The following is a 21,194-nucleotide window of genomic DNA, read 5'->3' on the forward strand; positions in this document are numbered from 1 at the left end:
TTTTCCTTCCCCGGGTGGCTCCTCCGGCAGCTCCCGCCGTGGCGCAGGGATGCTCGACCCGTGGGCGTCAGGCCCTTGCCACCAGCCAGGCCTTGGTGAGCCGGAGCCCACGCCGGGCACGGGGCAAGCAGCAAACTCTCATTTCCTGCCCACGATGAATCACTGCAATTTACCTCCCCGGTTTTCTCCGTTTCTTGGAAGCGACGGCGAGCAGAAACGCTCGAGGCTTTTTGGAAAACGCGGCTGCAACTGATTCTTTTCCTTTTTTTTTTTCCCCCCCTCTCCTCCGGCGTGCCCAGCAGAGAAACGATTTCTCACCCTGACGCACACACACACTCGCTTGCCACCCCCTGCCCCGATGCTCAGAGCCTTTTCACCCCAATTTCTGAATCCCCCGGGGAGTTTTGCCCACTGCTATCTGCTTTTGCCGGAAAAATATAAAGAAGGATGGCCCCGACCTTGCTGCAAACCCAAAGCCTTGGCTTCCCGAAACCCTCCGGCCGGCCAAATCCATGGGGCTGAAGAGAAAGCTGCCCCAGCCCCAGGGATGCGCTTGGCTCCTGGAAAGGGAAAGCAACAGTTTGGGGACGAGATGGGGTCGGGGGTGCACCTGAAAATCCCCGTCTCGCACCCCAGAGCTCCTGAGGGCACGAGGAAAAGGGTCCGAAGAGCCGCGTTCAAACCTTGGGTGCCCGCCAGCGCTGGCTGCTTCGAGACGCCATGAGATGCCCCGGCAGAGCCTGCCGGAAGAGTCGATAGCGTAGAAACAGCGGGGGAAAAAAAGGGAAAAATAATAAAAAAAAAAAAGGACAGATGGGGCTGAAGAAACAACACAACGGAGCCCAGTCTGGCCAGGAAGCGGAGATGGGAGAAGAGCGAGCGGCGGAGCCGGCGTGAACCTTCCTGAACGCGCGGCGGAGCTGGCACTGGCTCCACCGGCAACGCTGCTGCGGGATGGAGATTGTCCCCTTCAATCCTGGTCGCTGCTCCGGGAAGGCAAAGATTGGTCCTTTGGATTAAATACAACCAGACCCACGGCTTTGTTTTTGGCTCGGGGTGCACAAATCACCTCATTAGCAATTAAAACCACAACCACAAAGAGTTTGGTGATGACCAATGGAGCTAACGGCTGTTCTTAGCACAACGCTCTTAATTCAAGGTGCCCCGCAGCAAAATTAAGCCGTGCTCACGTGCGAAAAATTGGCCTTACCCTGACCAATGTTCTAACAAATATCCGTGGGGTTGTTGGTGTGGGAACGTTCTTGGGAAGAGGTTCTTGAATTTGACTCACCTGCCTGGAGAGAAATGCCGACAGAGCCCACTGTTTCAGGACAAGTAGCCCTAGGAAAGAGCCATTAATTAATGTTTCTAATTGCTTTACAGCCCTCTTTGATCAGGGTTTTCACTCTCCCAATTGCGTATCAGCTGTGATTTTTCATTAACCTGCTGTTTGCACCCTTGTTACAGGGCTGGGAACAATTTAGGGCATTTCTGTAAGAATTTTTTAAACTCCCAGTTGTTACAGGTAGCACACTGGGACGACAAATGAAAAGAATAAATTCAATAAGGCTCTTTTCTCCTTTTTTTTTTTTTTTGCATTTTATTTCTAGAGGTACTTCCACTCCTCTCAGCACGGGACGTGCAAAGCTCTTTCCAAAAGCACATGAAACAAAGACTGTCAGGTCCCATCCAAGACACTGGCGTTGCCCTGTCCAAGGGAGATGTCACAGAGTGTGTTTTGAACGTAGGCACTGCTCTGGTGAGCAGGGCAACGAGGGGAAGATCTCAGCTGGGCTTTTTTGTCCCCACTGACTGGGGGCAGAGGGAGAAGAGGAGCAGCAAGAGGTTCAAATAGAGCTTTCTTCTTGCTCACCTTCGTCTCCAGAGAAAATGGGGAAGCACAAGGTCACAAGTGGGTCCAACTACAGAGCTTGGCAGCGGCTCAGGCTAAAATAGCCCCAGTCTTTCATGCTGGCAATGTACTTACAACAAAGATTTGCCTCTGCAGCAATCCACGGTGACTGTAACCCCCCTCCTCTCTCCATTTCCAGGAGGAGAAAGCTGTGGCGAGGAAAAGAAAGGACACGCAAAGCAGGCCTGGAATCTAATTTCATTTTATTTTAGCAAACTGCATGTTCTTCACTTATCAACATCTCTACATTAGCAATTGTATAGCTCTCCAACTTTTCTTTAAAAAAGGGTAAACAAGAGGTGACAAAACTCAGGCTCTTCATCTCTTAAAAACATTTGAAAGTTGGATTCAAGAAGACTTTTATATATTTTGGTTTTTAAGGTAACAGACGTGGCGTGGAAACACTAATTCAAATCACCCGCCTACCCGAGAACTACCCCTTGTGGAGCCCCTCTGGCGTCATGATGATCGGTGGAGGCTGCAGCCTCCCTTTTTCCTGACAATCTGACTCACCGTCAAACCAACCGCGCTGGTCTGAAGGAACCGAACGCGTCGTCTCCTCAGCCTCTCGCTCCAACGGCTGAGCAGAAAGAAGCACCTCCAGGACTCAGTGCAAGTGCTGTATATACACTGCTTCTTCACAGAAGCGTTAAGGACCTCGTCATGCAGGGGGGGGATCTAGGGAGGACTCTTCTGCCGTTGTACCTTCTCGTTAAGAATCACATTTCCCCCAATCATCCTGTTCCTGCTGTCTAAAGATATAAAGATCTTCTTTGAAGAATTTTTAAAAGCCAACCCTCCCCTCCCAAACCCAAGAGGAACACCGTAAAATGTACAGATTATATATGTCCTAGAAAAGTCCTAAAATTATTGCAGAAACTAAAGATGACTTCTTCCAGGGGAGGGGCAGGCACGAGGCACAGCATTGAGATCTAACAAACGCTCGGGTTGGTTTGATTTAGTTTTCAGCTTTTTTTTCCCCATCATTCAAGAAAAAAACAAACAAAAAAAATGAAAGAAGTGTTTAAGCATCAGAACTAAAATACAAATGCACGTTGACTTATAAAACAAGATTGTGGATTTGAACCATGGGATTCCCTGACAGTGGAAAAATTTTATTTTTTTGCCCGGAGAGATTTCCTCATGGTAGATTTGCCCTTGGCAGAGGGTTTGACTTCCTTCCTCCCACTGGCTGCTGGTTTCTTCGAAGAGCTGCCACCAGAAGGTTTCTTGATGGCTGGGGCTGCTGGTTTGGCTTTCTTAGCAGGGGTTTTAACCTTGGGAGGGGGCTTTGCTTTCCCCCGGTGAGCTGCAGGGGTTTTTCTTGGCTTGGGCTTGGACTCCCTTCGCTTCATCGGAGGGGCCCTGCTCTGTGATTTCGGAGGCGGTCTCTTCTGCATCCTGTCAGAAAGAGAAACAGCACAAGATCTCAGTGGAGACGCAAATGCTATCCAGAGCAGACCTGCTGTCATCAATTTGCACAAACCAAGCAGATCTTGGCATCCTCAAGACCACGGATGTTCCTTTATGCAGCAGTACATTTCATTAGCTGAATCCCAGAGAGCAAGAACTCCTCTGGCGGATCCTGCCACGCTAAGCACTTCTCAAGCCCCACAGCGCTCTGCCAGCAAGGTTTGAAACTCCTTCGTTAGGCATATAAACATGTGAATAATGTCAATCAATCAAAGTCAATTGTCAGAACAATTAGAGACCTAAGCACTCTCTCTCCTCTCTACATGGGATTTTATTACTTAATGAACCACACTTATCTTAAATCCACATTCTGAGTAGGGCAGGTTGCATACCTGGCTACCGAACTGCAAATAATACTGTGGGGAAAAGTTTTCCTAAGGAAACACTTAATAAATACAAAAAGTCCCACATGAAACTTCACACTTTTGTAAAGCACAAAAGGCAACTTTAGGAGACTAAAGGCAACGCAAAGAATAAATACCGTCTCTCCTCTCATCTGGAAGAAAAAGAGGTTAGCTTCAAATTATGGAACAGGGGAGATCAGCATCTCCAGAGCAAGGCATTGCTTCTGCAGACTACACATGTCCCAGAGAAGTCCTGATCCTGACAGTGCCCCAGGAGTTCAACCATAATTAGAAACAACTTCTTCCAACACCTCCTGAACAACAGCCTTGTGGTCAACCACAGCAAGAGACAAACCTGTGCGCTCCAGAGCTGTGACAGTCACTTCTATTTCATTCAAAGGAGCCCATTTCTCTCTCATGCTGCCATACCTCTTCTTTGGTGGTGGCTCTTCCTCCTCAGACTCTTCCTCTTCAGATTCTTCTTCCTCCTCAGATTCCTCCTCTTCTTCCTCATCAGATTCCTCAGAGTCCTCATCCTGCTGCTTCTCTGGGTAGAGCACATCTGGGCTACAAGAGGGCTCTTGTCAGAGCGTGACTTACTTCTAAGGATACGACTCCAGGGTCAGCAAGCTTTGGGTAGCCCTGGCGCTCACCAGGCACTGCTGCCCTTCCTTCTGTAAGGTTACAGCTTTGAGCCTCATCCAGAAACACCCCCAAGACTGCTGTGTTTGCTACCTAAAACCAACGTTATTTAGTCTCTGCAATGGCAGAAGCCTGACAGCTTGTAAGTCACTAGGAATGCCCCAGCACTAAGCTGCCCCTTCTCTGTTCTCTCCTCATTCCTCCTTCTGTGCAAACACAGGAAGGCAGACAACAAAGGGACTGAAGAGATATTAGAGCCTTTGCCATAATAGGTGAACAACATTTCAGTTCTTCTTTTAAAATATGCAGCTTAATCATAGGGGAGGTAGAAGGCAGCTCAGCGCAGGTCTCTTGTGGCCTGGGACATGTCTGAATCAATCGGCAAACTTTTTAACTTTCATTCTGCAGAGCCATGAAGGTGGTTCCCTCTTTTTGTGTGCTTTTATTCCTCCTTCAGAAATCCAGGCTTTTTGGTGGCAGCCAGCTACGTTTTTGCCGTACTGCAGTTTAATTTCCCCAAGTGCAAAACTCACGTAGCCCTCAAGCTTCCAGACAGTTTCCAGCACGCCTTCCCGCAGCCTTGGTGTATCTTGTTCTAACCTGTCTTGCCTTGTCCCTGTTTGCAGCTGAAGCAGCACCCAGAAAAAGGGGTGTACGTGAAGGGGCTCTCTCTGCACACCGTGAGCAGCGTGCTCGAGTGCGAGGAGATCAAGGAGAAAGGCTGGAGGAACCGAGCCGTGGGTTCCACCCTCATGAATAAGGATTCTTCCCGCTCCCACTCCATCTTGACTGTCTATGTGGAAATTGGTAGGTAGCTGGATGTCCTGCGTTAGGCTTGGGCTTAGCAGAGCGCACAACCTGTGTGGTCTGACCAGTCACCCCACAGCAAAACGTAGACCTTAAATGATTTTAGGTCGGGTAGAAATCAGAATTGTGCCCTGACATGGACATTCTTCACAGTGTGAAATGGCTGAATATTCAAAGTCTTTTTTTAACTTGATTCCCCCTTGGGAGAGAAATGCCTTACACTCAAACTGGGAACATATTGAATTCTCCTTCAATTTCTTTATCTTCTCAAACCTTTATTTCCAGCAAAGGGGGCTAAATCTCACCCAGCCCACACAATGGCTTGGAGTTCATGTGTTGTGCACACAGCCTGGAGAAACTGATAGCATTATCTGTGTTGTCTGACCTCCTTTACAATGCAAGTCAGATCATTTCACTCAAGGATTCCTTCATTGAGCTTATTCACAGGGCACATCTTTTAAAGATCAAATAAAAGAATCCCTTAATAATGTTTTAGTGACTAATTTTCCTTTCTCGAGTATCTCATTTCCATTGGCATTTCTTTGGCTGATAAAGCTGCCTCACTGCACCTGAACACGGATCTCGAAAAGTTTTTTCTGGGACTAAGAAAGGAGTTAGTCTCCTATATTCTGTCTAGTCCTTGACCTCAGTTGAGGCTGTGAACAGCTTGGCTTCGTTTTCTTTGGCTGGTTCAGTCATGGGGAAAGTTACACAATGTCTTCCTAAATTGGGGTTCCAGCTGTTGGTGACAGTACCCTATTTTCCTCTCTCCAAAATTGGGGGGGGGGATTTTGGGAATGTCTCAATCAGCACAGCCGACGGATGCTAATCCTTAAATTATGTAGGTCCGTCAAATCCCAACTTTAATCCTAACAAGGAAGAAGAAGTATTTCCTCTCCTCTCTTGTGTTCCAGGTGGGTGCAGGACTCTTAATCTAGCCTGAAACAATTTCTCTGATGTAAAGCTTTGAAAACTCGTTACACAGAACAGGGTGGCAGGTGGGGAAACTTGTGGTTTTGGCAGTTAAATGAAAGCTGGAATATTTGAGGAGAAAGTTGAGGGTTCTGGCACAATCCCCATGAAATGGGTGGTTCTACTAGGGTAATCGTTAGTTGAAATAGTTAATGAAGTTGGTATTTCTGTTGTCATCTTTAGGCTTCATGAAGAGGTGCAAACTTATTTTCCAGTTGAACCTGTAGTAAATTATAATTTACAGGGAGTTAATATTTTGAAGGATCTCTCTGCAATTATGTGGACTAAAATTACCCTTTTTTTTTTTTTTTTTAAAAGTAACAGATTCAGGAATTATGGCAAACACCAGGCCCTCTGGCTGCAGATGTTTGAAATGCACAAGTTACCATCAGTATTTTTACCATATTTAGAGTAGCAGATGTTTTATTCCTCTAAATGTGCTTAGGGGTTGATTTGTTAATGAGAAAGACGTTGTAAATTTGGCCAGTGCTTATGCCACCAGCGCCGGCCAATGGCCTGTACGAGAATTAGACAGGCAAGACTTTCAGGCTGCTGCAGGCATTTTAGCAAGAGTCTTGGGACCTTGTTGCACCATAGAAACTAAACTGCTGAGCTCCAAGATGGAAACAACCAGCCTCTGGTGGATAAAAGGACTGGCAGGAACCAAAACAACTTTGTAATTGCTTGTCAGTGTTTATATAAATTGGGGAAAGGAGGGAAAAGCTTAGAAAAACCTACTTTTGTGACTGTCCACTCACCCCCGCGCTCAGAAAAGATAGTGAGAGGGTGCTCTATTTAAGCTCCACCTGTTTTTTTTCTCCAATTCTCCCATGTCTTGACAGCCAGAAAGATCTGGAGTGAAACAAGTTTGCTTGGTGGCAAACATTGAGTTCCACAGTTAACAATCTATTGCTGTAACTGGGGAAATATCCTGGGGCAATAGATTTTAGATTTTTTTTGGTGTTTACCTGTGAACTTTTAACTTTCCCCCCTGCATCAGGTTATTCATTGCTCGTGTCTAGGTCTTGTCTACAGCCGTACATCTTAACTCTGACTAAATTCAAAGCTAGGTTTTGTGGAAATCTGTCTGGAAAAGGGTGGACTTGGTTAAAACCTTGATGCTTTCTGTGCTCGGAGTGCTAAAGGAGCTCTTCCCTTGAATTTGGGTTGCAATCTTAAGGAAGGATTGGGATGTGGACATCCTCTTAAGAAGAGCCTAACCTGGAATTATTTTCTTGCAGATGAGAGAGGGCAGGACCACCTTAGGGCTGCAAGAGTGTGGTCCAGCGCTTAGGACAGTAGTCTGTGATTTGGGAATGTGTGTCCAACTCTTTGCTCTGCATGAGGCTGGGAAAGTTAAGTAGCCAGCAAAACCGAGGGGTTCCTAAAGCGACCAGATGCACTCTCCCTCCTTCACAGGCAATTTGTGTCATCATGTTAATCCGGCCTCAAAACGCAGGTCTGGAAGCAGATAATGTATGTGTGAGGTGTGCGTCCAGGGAGCTGGGGAGCTAGCTGTTAACTTCAGCTCCCATCTTGTCTTGCCTTCAAGCATTACAGTGGGAATGGCACCAGCTCACTGGCTCTGACTCCTCACTCACTGAGATCCAGCTCCTCATCCGGGTGGTTCGGGCTGAGTGCAGTCCCAATTTCTTGCAGTTTTCCTGTTTCTCTGTTTCTGTCATGAGTTGAGGAGGAACAGATGCCGCCGAGCGTGCCTGTGTGCCGAGTCACGGCGCAGTGTTACAGCTAGCTGGGCGAGAGGGGAGATCTGCTGGGCTTCTTGAACATTTGAGCTGTCTTGGGACAGAAAGCCAGATGGTGGTCCTTGATGGTATCCAGTAGGATGGGCTTTTTCTTGCAAGAAACTCCTTGAATATGTCCATTGATAAGGGTAGGTTGGATTATGGAGCTGTTGGAGCAAGTCCAGAGGAGGCCACGAAGATGCTCAGAGGGCTGGAGGACCTCTCCTATGAAGACAGGCTGAGAGAGTTGGGGCTGTTCAGCCTGGAGAAGAGAAGGCTTCGGGGAGACCTTCTAGCACCTTCCAGTACCTGAAGGGGCCACAGGAAACTGGGAGAGGGACTTTTACAAGGGCATGAAGTGACAGGACGAGGGGGAACGGTTTTAAACTGCAAGAGGGGAGATTGAGATGAGATATGAGGAAGAAATTCTTTGCTGTGAGGGTGGTGAGACCCTGGCCCAGGTTGCCTAGAGCAGCTGTGGCTGCCCCCTCTCTGGGCAGTGTTCAAGGCCAGGTTGGATGGGGCTTTCAGCAACCTGGTCTAGTGGAAGGTGTCCCTGCCCATGGCTGGGGGTTGGAACGGGATGATTTTTAAGGTCCCTTCCAACTCAAGCCATTCTATCATTCTATGATTCCAGTCTTGAGAAAAGCTGTAGTTGGGGAGTTCATGGAAAAACCCTTTCCCAACATAGTGTCTACTCCAGCCTTTCCACGATACTCTGTAGAAGTGACCTTGCTGCCTGTCTCTCCACGTCACGTAGGCATTCAGGGAGCCTGCTCTTTTCCCTGTGCTCTCCAACTAGCCCTGCTCCAGTTGCTGCCCGTTGCCTCCTCATTTCATGCTTCCTCCCTTCTTTCTCTCCAACTATCAGACATTGTTTAACTTCATGAAACAATCTGAGGAGGAAAAAAGTTGTATGAACTCATGGTCTGACCTCGTTACTTGCGGAGGGCTTTGAGTGAAATTCTGAACACTGTGGAAATATGTGGAGGGGGGGTATGTGTGTTCAGAGCTCGCTAGGAGAGTAAGAACGGGTATGAATTCTTACTGTGCAGGATCTCGTTCAGGAAAGCACTAAAACATGTAGTTCTAAGATTAAGTAGGTATTTATTTACTTAAGGGAGTCAGGGCTCAAATGCAGACGAAGAACAGGGCTTGAACTGGAACATACTGCCAAGAGAGTCCTGTTTCTTGACCCTTAAGATGCTTCCTCTTAAGAAGAGCCTAACCTGGAATTATTTTCTTGCAGGTAAGAGAGGGCAAGACCACCTTAGGGCCGCAAAACTCAATTTAGTGGATCTGGCAGGAAGCGAGAGACCGCCAAAAATCGGACCCACAGGGGAACGGCTCAGAGAGGCCATCAAAATCAACCTCTCCCTCTTAGTTCTGGGCAACGTCATCTCGGCCCTGGTCTATGGCAGGCGTGAACACGTCCCCTACCGAGACTCAAAGCTGACCAGGCTGCTGCAAGACTCCCTCGGAGGGAATACCAAGACGCTGATGGTAGCGTGCTTATCTCCAGCTGATAACAACTATGAAGAAAGCCTCAATACTTTGCGCTGTGCTAATCATGCGAAAAACATCAAGAACAAGCCCTGTATCAACGAGGACCCCAAGGATGCTCTGCTGAGGGAGTATCAGGAGGAGATTAAGAAGCTGAAGGCCATTCTAGCTGAACAGATGAGCGTGAATAACTTGTCAGGTAGGAGAGGCCTTAGTGGCTCCAGAGGTGTTTTATCTTTGACTGAAAAATGTGTTTTTTATACGTAAAATGCTCACTGGATTTCACCTCAACCTGTCCCTTACCTGTTGGAGGAAGGGTTCTCCGTTCTGGTAACGGACTTTTCCTTCACTATTGCCAAGTTGTTCCACTGGTAAAGATCATCTCAGCGGTAACTCTGTCTCTCCCACTCACGAGGCTCTCTGTCCCAGCTTTGTCCTCTTCCCTATTTCCCTGACTTCTTTTCCCTGTCAGGACCAGCCTGGCCCTACCCTGTAAGCCTTGAGGCAATGAAATGCGATTTTTTTTGCCCACGTAGCTGTGAGTTTCTTCTGACTTAGCGCAGCGTTTCTCTCGAGCAGAGGTTTGAGCTGCAGAGATGACTGGTCTCGGCAGGTGCTGCTCTGCCTTGATCCGATTGGCTTTGCACAACTCACACGCCCGAGACGAGGGTGGCTGCCGCAGTCTCTTCCATCGCATGCAAATGTGATGCAGCCCTCGGTCTCCCGGTGGATTATCAACACCATCGCTTTGCTGGAGGGTGGATATTCCTCTCACACACCTATAAATTATTGCCAGCTGGCCTCTTCATTACTGCTTTTCATTTATACTGCCGCAGCGCCTCAGAGCATGTTTTGCCACGTGCTTGTACAGCACTTATTGCCCAATAGTAATTCTTGAACCTATATTCTTCATTTTTGATGCTATCACTTTCTAAGGTGAGAGGTTCTTTTTTCTCCCCCTCTGATTACAAATGTGCACCCCTTTGGCCCCTGAAATAGATTATTTGTGTGTGAACACAAGGCCCCAGGCTCTCCCAACCCTGTGAAATCTGCATTCCTTACCTGATACATCCTCTGGGTCTTTGATGGCTTTTACTGACCAGCGTAAATAACAGACCTTTTCCTTCCAGACGCATCGTTCTTAGCTTTTGGTGAAGACTTTGTGTGATGTGTTCACAGATTCATGCTCTGGTTTCGCAGAGCTCATTACTGACATTGTGAGTGTTTCCTCTTTAACTCCTCAGCTGCCATGAGGACTGAAAATACTCGTGAGAAGACACCTTTGCCTGAAGACACTATTACTGCAGCAGATGAAGAACCAATGTCAGCCCAGGTACCCTTCAGGCTACTTTACCCCCCTGGGCTGAATAAACCCGAGCGGATAGCGTTGTGTTTCATCTATTCCTGTACTCGCGTTGCATCTTTTCAGAGCTGTGGCCTTTGGTTTTCTCTTGTCCTCAGGACCCAGCAGCGCCTCGGACTGTCCAAGACGCTGGCGGTGTGAGCAGGGAGAGTGTTGGAGCAGAGGGGGCTGAAGGGATTTCCATCCCTGCAGACCAGCAGCAGGTGCTCGCCAGGTCAGTGACTACGCTGCTCCTGCTAACTGCCTCGTGTGCATTGCTTACGACACACACAGGCACGAAGCAGCCCTGTTCTTCTATGATATTACAACTGTCAAGCTTCAGCTGTGAGTTCAGCGCAGCACAAAACTAGGCAGACGCGTATTCTTTACCCCCAAATTAACTTTGTCCTATTTGGGCAGATAAATAGCTCTTAGCTACGGCATTTGGTGATGCCAAGTGCCAGAATTATGAGAGAAAAACCTGGAGAGGTCTGTGTCAGCAGATGTGGATGCAAAAAAGCATGCTTCCCTGAAAACAAATCCTGCCTAGATCTGTAGGCAGGGAATTCTCTTCATTCTCTGGCTTTTTGCAGGTACAATTTATGAGGAGTTTACAAAGTTAAGTCTGGCAGTCGCTGACAGAGCTTAAGTGCCCAAACAGGTTATGGAGGTGGCCGCCTTTTCCTCTTAAAAAAAGGTTCTTGAAGGGCACTTAGAGCCTTCTCATATCAGTACAAGCGAGGCAGCAGGCTTTCATGCTGCTCACTGTGTGTGGATGGAGGACAGTGCGTCCTCCACGACTCTCCCTTGTCACCGAGGTCACTTTTGCCTCTAACTGACGCATCTCACACTGTTTGCAAGGTGTCAGCTGGAACTGACATCAATATTTCTCAATAATAACATTTGAGGGGCAGTATTAGACCCAGGGCCTGGAGCACGGGGCTGGGATGTGAGGGCTGCCTGGGCTGTTTCAGAAATACACACTTTAAGCAAATTCTGCTGATTTCTCTCTTTTACTCCATTGTGTAGAATTATATTAGCATTGGAAATGTTCAACATAAGATATATTGTGGATGATGGAGTTTGATTCTGAAAAGTCTGATGTTTTTTAAGCAGTCTGATGGTTTTTAAGCAGTCTTTCAGCTTTACTGTGAGCTCCTGTGGCACATGCTCGCTCTGTTGGGCCTCTCCCAGCTGAAAAAGGAGCTATGAAGAAATGTAGAGTAGCATGGTCTGTCATTTATGGGCAATTCCGTTTATTAATGGAGAGGTCTCCATTAAAATCAAAGTTCTCTGCAGATGAGGCAGGAGGGTTTGATTCCACAGGCGTGGGGATTTTCAAAGCCGCCTGTTAAAGGCTTTACACATCAGGAGGGCTGTGAGATCTCTGATACTCACTCAGCAGAGCAAGGATCCAAGCGTGTATTAAGCAAACGAAACCAAAGGCTACTTGGCAAGTGCAGTACAGTAGAATAGCAGGTCATCTCTGGTGGAGAACGAGCTCTTTTGGATGGGTTTGAAGATATTTAAGAGGTTATTATCAGCAGAGGTTTTATCAGCAGTGGGATGTTCTTCAATTTGAGCCAGCGCTGGCCAACCTGAGCTCTCTGCTCTGCTGCAGATCCCCCTGCAGACAAAGAGAACAGCTCTGGAGCACGGCTTTATTTCCGTGTCAGAGCGTACAGGGCCGTGCGGCGTGGATGTGAGACGAACTCGATTTCAAATATGGGTCTGTGCCAGTGCTCAAGCAGCAACGCTGAGGTCACCCAAGTCATCAACCCTGCCCCAAAAAGGAAACTGTACTGTGGCTTCCAGCTGTACCACTCCCATACCCACCATTTAAAAATATTTGCGTAATTTTGGCACATTTTGTGCTTACCTCAAGCGTCTTTCAAAACAAGAAATAAGAATTGAAATATAAATTCCACAAAAGAGGGTTTTTAAAAAGAATTCTCTGAGTGTAGATACAGATTTGTGGACGTACTTGTTGACAAAGGTGCTCAGAATAACACGTGCTTTGCCTTGGGCCCACAGGAGTATCTATGCCAGAAACTGGTAATAAAAGTGGAATTTGCCATGATTGCTCAGGGCAGCAAATCTCATCAGAAATCACTGTTCTGTGTACTGTGTCTTCCCAAACGTTCGGGTAAGGACGTGCATCCTCTGCGCATACACAGAGGGTTCTTTGCACCACTGAGCTAAGAGAAGCGTTTGCCTTTTCCAGGCTGCAGATGCTGGAGTGAGACGTGGTCAGAGGGGAAGAGGCTGAGAACAAGGACCTCAAAGAAAAGCCCCGACGCCGGAAAAAATACACGGAGGAGCGGAGGCTGCAGCAATCTAACGAGGACAGCAGGGATTGGGTTCTGCCTAATGTCTGCGACTACATGCAGAAAGAGGTTCGAGCCAGGAGGAAGCTTCTGAAGAAGATGCAGAAGAAGGTGAGCAGCTCCCTGCTATCTGTGCTGAAGATTTAGGGAGCATCTCTTTCCTCCTCTGCCTACCCATCTTTTTAGGTTCTGGAGGTGTTTTAGGGCAGGATGTTTAGAGCACTCTTAAATTTTAGGCACGCTTGAAAATCAGTTTCACTCTGATGAGGCAGAATCAGAGAAGTTTCCCAAAAATCTCTGGGGTGTGTGTGTGCAGTCCTAAATCTACATGTTAAGAACTTGCTTTAATTCAGTATTTACGTTATCAAGGAAATATTGCAGCTTTTTCCTCAAAGTTAGGAACTGCCAAGAGTTCGTTAGCACGCAGACCACACAAGTTACATTAACTTAAAGTCCATTCAACAACTCGTCGCTTTGGAGAAACGCGAGAAATCTTTCATTAAAAGAGACGTGGAATAATGTCTCCGCACAAATCTCATCCTAATTCTTAATTATAAATTAGAAACCATCCCAAATATTGAAGCTTTTGTGTGTGTCTCTCCATCCCTCTGCCTGACTAGTTCCTGTACTCACACTAACCATCAGTCTCTTTTATAAACCCAACAATTTGTTTTTAAGTCCCAGCTGTGGGCTGCCGAGCCCGAGATGTGAGATCTACAGTCAGAGTCTGAGGAGGAAGAGACTGATCGCTTCAGCGCCATCCACCCCGTGGAGCGAGAGCTGATGCTCTTCGAGCAGGTGATGAATCAGGTGCCGTCCCATGTCTGGCCTGACTGTAACTACAGCTATCTGGAGAAGGTCAAGCACGAATCCGTCTGGGATGAGGAAGCTGGCTGTTGGAAAGTTCCAGATTTTGTCATTGAAAAAACCCGCCTGCCTGCAGGTAAGAGGAGAGTCTCTGTGGTGCCACCGGCTGATTCTGGGCTTGGCAGATCACGTTTGGGCTCCACTTGCTTGTAAAACCTTCCACCTACAGAAGGTTTGTTTAGAAAATTTTAACAGTAACAGCATCTAATGCGAAGCGCGGTACAGATCCTTCTGGAATCCCTGTAAGCCCAGTGACCGGAGCGGTGCCGGGGATCGGGGAGCGCAGTGAGGAGAGCGTTAATTGTTCTGCAGACGATGACCCTTTAACGCCGTCTCTTCTCCCAGCAGTTCCAGCCCTGCCACAGCCCAAACCTGCCCGACCGAGCCCCTCAACCGAGAGCAGAGAGCTAACGGTACGGTGCCTTTCTCCTTGCTTTTGTATCTTGTTTTACCAATTTTTGCCATATTTCTAAGCGTACCCCGAGGGCTAGCGCAGAGTCTGGCGCTGCTGACGGGCGTTTTCTGCTTCCAGCCCGAGGAAGACCGCTACGAGCTGGTGCTGGACAGGAGCGACAGCGAGACCATCGCCAGCAACTACTTCCGATCCACGCGAGCCAGCCGGATCCTCTGCTCCGACCCAACCACGAACCAAGGTAAAACCCCCCTTTCCCCATGGATCCCCCGGCGTTCACCTTCATTTTCCTCTTTTTTTTTTTTTTTTTTTTTTGGCTCAGCTCCCTTGACCTCTTGCTTTTAAGAGGGCTAATTTGGCAGAAGCTAAACTCTGTTGTGTTCCAGCTTGTCCTCAGATATCAGAGGGGTGGGGGGCAGCTGAGCTTAGCCTCTGAGTGACGCCCAATTTGATACCTTAAATTTTGGCTGAGATAGGCCAAAGTTGGCACTATCAGTCCGGCTGTGTCCAACAGCTGATATGTTGAACTAACACAGGTCGGGATGCACTAATAGTGCAGGGCCCAGTCACGGTCCATGAACTAACACGGGTCCAGATTACGCTGTAAATCTGGGCACGTCCACCGAAATTAAATCCTCGTGACCAGTTCCACACTGAAGGTAATTTATTTAAGCAACATACACAGATTCTTTTAGATCGCCAGTGATGAGTACACTGTCTGCAGAGCACGCCTAGGTACCTACGAATCACAGAATCACAGAATCACAGAATCACAGAATGTTAGGGATTGGAAGGGACCTTGAAAGATCATCTAGTCCAATCCCCCTGCCGGGGCAGGATTGCCTAGACCATATCACACAGGAACACGTCCAGGGGGGTTTTGAATGTCTCCAGAGAAGGAGACTCCACAACCTCTCTGGGCAGCCTGTTCCAGTGTTCAGTCACCCTTACAGTAAAGAAGTTTTTCCTCAAATTTAAGTGGAACCTCCTGTGCTCCAGCTTATACCCACTGCCCTTTGTCCTGTCAAGGGATGTCACTGAGAAGAGCCTGGCTCCATCCTCTTGACACTTGCCCTTTACATATTTATAAACATTAATGAGGTCACCCCTCAGTCTCCTCTTCTCCAAGATAAAGAGACCCAGCTCCCTCAGCCTCTCCTCATAAGGGAGATGTTCCACTCCCTTAATCATCTTCGTGGCTCTGCGCTGGACTCTCTCTAGCAGTTCCCTGTCCTTCTTGAACTGAGGGGCCCAGAACTGGACACAATACTCCAGATGCGGCCTCACCAGGGCAGAGTAGAGGGGGAGGAGAACCTCTCTCGACCTGCTGACCACACCCCTTCTAATACACCCCAGGATGCCATTGGCCTTCTTGGCCACAAGGGCACACTGCTGGCTCATGGTCATCCTGTTGTCCACTAGGACCCCCAGGTCCCTTTCCCCTACGCTGGTCTCCAACAGCTCTGTCCCCAACTTGTACTGGTACATGGGGTTGTTCTTGCCCAGATGCAGGACTCTACACTTGCCCTTGTTATATTTCATTAAATTTCTCCCCGCCCAACTCTCCAGCCTGTCCAGGTCTCTCTGAATGGCTGCGCAGCCTTCCGGCATCTCAGCCACTCCTCCCAGTTTTGTGTCATCAGCGAACTTGCTGACAGCGCACTCTAATCCCTCATCCAAGTCATTAATGAATATATTGAATAGAATATTCTGGTCCCAGAACCGACCCTTGCGGAACTCCGCTAGACACAGACCTCCAACTGGACTCTGTCCCGCTGACCACTACTCTCTGGCTTCTTTCCTTCAGCCAGTTTACAATCCACCTCACTACCCGATCATCCAGACCACACTTCCCCAGTTTAGCTGCGAGGATGCTGTGGGAGACCGTGTCAAACGCTTTACTGAAATCGAGATAGACCACATGCACAGCTTTACCATCATCTATCCACCGGGTAACATCCTCATAAAAGGCTATCAAGTTGGTTGCAATATATGTTGCAAGATGACTATATAATGCTACTAATACAATTACAAACACCAGCTTGATTTCTAAGTTTCCTGGGGAAGCAGCTGGTATAACCAAATGTACGAGTTTCACCCAAAGGTGTCTCTATGGGTGGGGAAGAGAGGTTCAGCCCGGCGACTGATCCCAGAAGTCAGCAGTGATGTCTCCCTGACTTCTCAGTGATGGTATCTCTCCTCCTTGCCTCTTTCTTAAAGGCATTTTATGCTATCATCTATGTTTAGGTGGAGCTTGAGTGACTCTAGTCATACATACCTTTATTATATTGATTGGTGCAAAATTCCCTCGCTTCCATTTTAAAGGTATAGACTAAGAAAAATCCGGAGAGCAGCTCAGGGGGTAGAGGGAGGTGGGTAGCTTTTGGGATGGAGGTGTGTTTTGGTATTATAACGAGATTATAATGAGCACAGTTCATCAACAGGACACGATTTCACCACAATCACTGGCTCAGCGACCAGCGTTCTGGGTGGAATGGGGGTATCATTTCTTGTTTGACAAGAGCGATGTGATTTGTTGGCTACAAGGTACCATGGAGTTACCTTACCTGCCTCGTTAGCTCAGAGCCTGGCCACGGTTATCTCCACACCCTTTCACCCTCTGTTCTCTCACAGTTAGCACGCCAAGCTCCCTTGGTGCCAAACATCTAAGAGTGCAGGGGAACCATCACAGAGCAGATTCCTTACACACCGACCACGTCCCATCCGAGGTGCTTCCTTAGTTCTATCAGATGTGGACGTGATTTTACTCTCAATAAGTGTGTCTCCAATAATCAGTTTCAATAAGCTGCCCCCCCAGTAGTTACCCCACACCTCAACAGGGCTTTTTTGCAGCCACTTTAGGGCATCCTGCGAGGACAAATGCCCACCGCAGCCACTTTCTCTCCTCTTTCAGCTCCCCCGGGGCCCGAGGGGGCTCGCAGTGATGCCGCCGCCATGCCCCAGCCCCGGCCCCAGCCCTTCCGCCTCCAGGTCCTCCCCCCGGCCCCGCCAACCACCACCACCAAGCGCAAAAAGGGCAAAGCCGGCTCCAACAGCCGCCCCCTCTGACTCTGCCGCCGCGGGGGTTTCCAGCAACGCAGGAAGACGCCAAATCCCTGTGGCTTTGCACCAAAATGACCTCGCTCTACATCGGGGTGCGGGACAGAGGGGTGAGCTCCCTGCCACTATGTTGTTTGACAAGCAGACTTGTGGCCCGGTGTGCAATAAGGTGGGGTTTTTTTGTTTTGCCAAGTTGGCCTATAGACACAAGAAATCTTAGTTTAGTCTTTATGTCTTTGTTCTGAACCCTGATGTTCCAGGAAATGTTTAATTGGCTCACTGCCACCATGTTCTCTTGCCCCCTGTACCCCCTCCCCGCTGCAATAAACCAGTCTGACACCGCCGTTCCAGTCTGACACTGTCATTTTAAAGTCTTTTACTGGGAATCTGCCTCCTCCCGCAGGGAGAGGCTCGGGGCGGCGGGGCCGAGGGTGCGAGCGGGCCGCGGCCGGGGCCGACCCCCTCGCTCTGAGGGCCCGCCGCCATCTTTCCCCCTCCACCCTCAGCGGGGCTACGGTGGCCGCGCAGGGGTCAAGACGGCATCTCTCTGGCGGGTAGGGCTCGGGGAGGCGGCTGGGGACCCCACGCCGGGCTGAGGGAGGAGATCGGGGCTGTTTTCCCCGCCGTGCCTGTGTTTCGGGTCCCCTGCAGTGTTGGTCCCTGCTTGATTGGTGCTACTGGGGCATCCTTGCAACAAAGAGGTTGCTCAGGGGCTTGATCCCCCTGGGTTTGGTGTGGAAACGTACCGGTGGCACCCCTAGAAAGCCCCTAAGGCACTTTTTCTAAAGCACCGCTGTTTATTAGGCAATCCCAAGCACAAGTAGAGGCTGGGTGGAGAATGGATCGAGAGCAGCCCTGAGGAGAAGGACTTGGGGGTGATGGGTGACGAGAAGCTCACCGTGAGCCGGCAACGTGCGCTGGCAGCACAGAAAGCCAACGGTGTCCTGGGCTGCATCCCCAGCAGCGTGGCCAGCAGGGCGAGGGAGGGGATTCTGCCCCTCTGCTCCACTCTCGGGAGACCCCCCCTGCAGTGCTGCGTCCAGCTCTGGGGCCCCTGATACCAGATGGTTCAATTTAGCAACGGTTTAGCAAGAGTAGGCCTCAGAGTAGGCTCTAAAGGCCTGCTCTCTGTTACCTTTATACAGAACAAACTTTCCTGTCAATGATTTTCCTTTTAGCTAGAATAATAGAGAGTAATAATAGATTCTGAAGTAAACTACATGCTTTGTAGATAGAGTTTGTTTATGGGATTGATAACAAGGTTCTAGTAAAGAAAGATTCATGCTGTTTACGCTTAGTCCTAGACAAACAAAGGTCTCTGCTAATTATATAAGGCCAAAAGACAAAACAAAACTGCAAAGAACAACTTTGTGATGTCTAAATTAACTTGATTCATAAACTCTTATGTCAGAGGAGAGAGAAGTCCAAAACGATATCTTCTTCTTGAGAACACCTGTACTTGTAAACAAGAAGGCCTCGACCACGCTTGCGCAGAAGCACGATTAAAGGGGGATTGGGACCACCAGCGACCCCCGGAGACCACCCCAGACCCCTTCCCCAATTTAGTACGCATGCGTAAAGACATTACGTAATGCATTACATAACGTATTATGCATAAGTTTTTTTTCTGGAATGCGTGGGCTTTTCTCGGGATTATGTATATAAGGAGCAAGCTTTTGTTCTTAGGTGTGCATGCTAGGAGGAGAGATCCCCCATGCACCCAGCGCTGCAATAAACCAATGTCGGCTTTCTAAACTATCATTTGGTTTGGAGAGTTTTCTTGGTTACTATTTTCCGGTAACACCCCCAACACAAGAAGGACACGGAGCTGTTGGAGCGAGTCCAGAGGAGGCCACGGAGATGCTCAGAGGGCTGGAGCCCCTCTGCTCTGGAGACAGGCTGAGAGAGCTGGGGCTGTTCAGCCTGGAGAAGAGAAGGCTCCAGGGAGACCTTCTAGCACCTTCCAGTGCCTGAAGGGGCTACAGGAAAGCTGGAGAGGGGCTTTTTACAAGGGCATGGAGTGACAGGATGAGGGGGAACGGTTTTAGACTGAAAGAGGGGAGATCAAGATGAGATATGAGGAAGAAATTCTTTGCCGTGAGGGTGGTGAGACCCTGGCCCAGGCTGCCCAGAGCAGCTGTGGCTGCCCCCTCCCTGGCAGTGTTCAAGGCCAGGTTGGATGGGGCTGGGAGCAGCCTGGTCTGGTGGAAGGTGTCCCTGCCCGTGGCAGGGGGTTGGAACTGGGTGGGCTTTAAGGTCTGTCCAACCCAAACCGGTCTGTGGTTCCATGATGATTCTATCAGTATTGCACAGCACATTTTCGCACAGTGCCTTGCACGGCTTTTCTCGCACGGCATTTTGCACGACGCGTTATCGCATGGTATCTTGCGCGGCATTTTCTTGCACGTCCTCTTTATACACCATTTCTTTGCACAGCATCTTGCACGGCCTTTTCTTGCACGGCATTTTGCATCGGGTGTATTTGCACAGCACTTTTTTTGCACAGCAATTTTGCGTGGTATTTTGTAGGGCACTTTTTGCACAGCTTTGCTTTGCACAGCAGTTTTTTGCAGGGTGATTTGCATGGCATTTTTTTTTTCCACAGCATGTTTGCATGATGTTTTTTTTGTACAGTATTTTTTGCATGGTGTTTTGCACAACTTTTTTTTTTGGACGGCCTTTTTCTGCACGGTGTTTTGCACGCCTTTTTTTGCGTAGTATTTCTTTGCGCAGCAGTTCTTGCATGGTGTTTTGCACGACATTTCGTGCCACGAGCGTCCCCAAAACCCCCTCTCACAGCTTTTCTCCACCCTCCAGGAGCGGCGGCCAGAGGCGGAGGGCAGAGCCGGCGCCTGGCGCCCGGGGAACCCCTACTGCTCCCCAGTTCTGGTGCGCAAAAAAGCCATCCGCAGCAAAGTCCTGCGCTCCGGGGCTTACCGGGACTGCGGGGCCGAGAGCCAGCTCCACCAGCCGCCCCGTGACACCGGTGAGTGGCTGTAGGGGAAACTGAGGCACGGGGGGGACACATAGCCCTGATTTTGTGGGGTTAAAGAGGGGATTAACGGGCTCCCGCAGCGGGGGCGGGCTTGGAGAGCAAAGGGGTGAGGAGCTTGGCCTTCCTCCCCGAAAACGAGAGCGTCCTCGCCGAGAGCGTGTGGGCCTTCGCCGGCATCGCCAGGTGAGCACGTGGGAGCGCCCCGCTCCTCGCTGTCCCCCCCCTCTCTACCACCCTCCCCTGCGCCCACCCGCCGCCTCGTCCCCTCCCCAGGGACTGCGGCATCGCGCTGCTGCGGCGGGACGTCCCCGGCGCCTTCCTCCTGCGCCCCGAGCCCGGCGTGGCCAAGCGCTGGTGCCTGTGGGTGCGGGCGCCCTGCGGCGTCGTCCCCTATTGCCTCTTCAGGACCCACCAGGGCAGGTTCTGCGTGGAGGTGAGGGTGTGGCGCGGGGACAGCGGCGCGCGGGTGCGTTGGGTGCGAGCGCGTTCGATGCGTGAGCACACAGGTGGGTTTGCTTTGTGGTTGCAGTGGTGCGGTTGCACCTGAGTAAGTGTATTTGATGCATCTGGGTGTGGATGCACTGGTGTGCAAGTGTGTTCGGTGCGTCTGTGCATGGATGCACTGGTGCACTGGGGCACCAGTGCATGGATGCACTAGTGTGTGCATGCATTTGACACACTGTGTAAGTACATTTGGTGCATCTGTGCGTGGATGCACTGGTGTGTACATCCGTTTGATGCAGCGGTGCACTGGTGCATTGGCTTCATGGCTGCACCGGTGTGTGGGTGTACC

At 49.5% G+C, this 21,194-nt stretch overlaps 1 long non-coding RNA gene and 1 pseudogene across 1 annotated transcript; one reads left to right on the top strand and one right to left on the bottom strand.

Annotated features, from left to right (window-relative positions):
* Positions 1–2,098: 2,098 nt before the first annotated feature.
* On the bottom strand, positions 2,099–4,542 carry LOC137671196 (uncharacterized). The gene is made up of 2 exons (XR_011049404.1): positions 4,159–4,542; positions 2,099–3,313 (listed from the first exon to the last, which is right to left on the bottom strand). It is a non-coding gene; the product is annotated as an uncharacterized lncRNA (long non-coding RNA).
* A 241-nt stretch (positions 4,543–4,783) lies between these two features.
* Positions 4,784–17,415, top strand: LOC137671487 (kinesin-like protein KIF17; annotated as a pseudogene).
* Positions 17,416–21,194: the final 3,779 nt, after the last annotated feature.

Source organism: Nyctibius grandis, chromosome 17 (assembly GCF_013368605.1).
Source record: "Nyctibius grandis isolate bNycGra1 chromosome 17, bNycGra1.pri, whole genome shotgun sequence".
NCBI classification, from domain to species: Eukaryota; Metazoa; Chordata; class Aves; order Nyctibiiformes; family Nyctibiidae; genus Nyctibius; species Nyctibius grandis.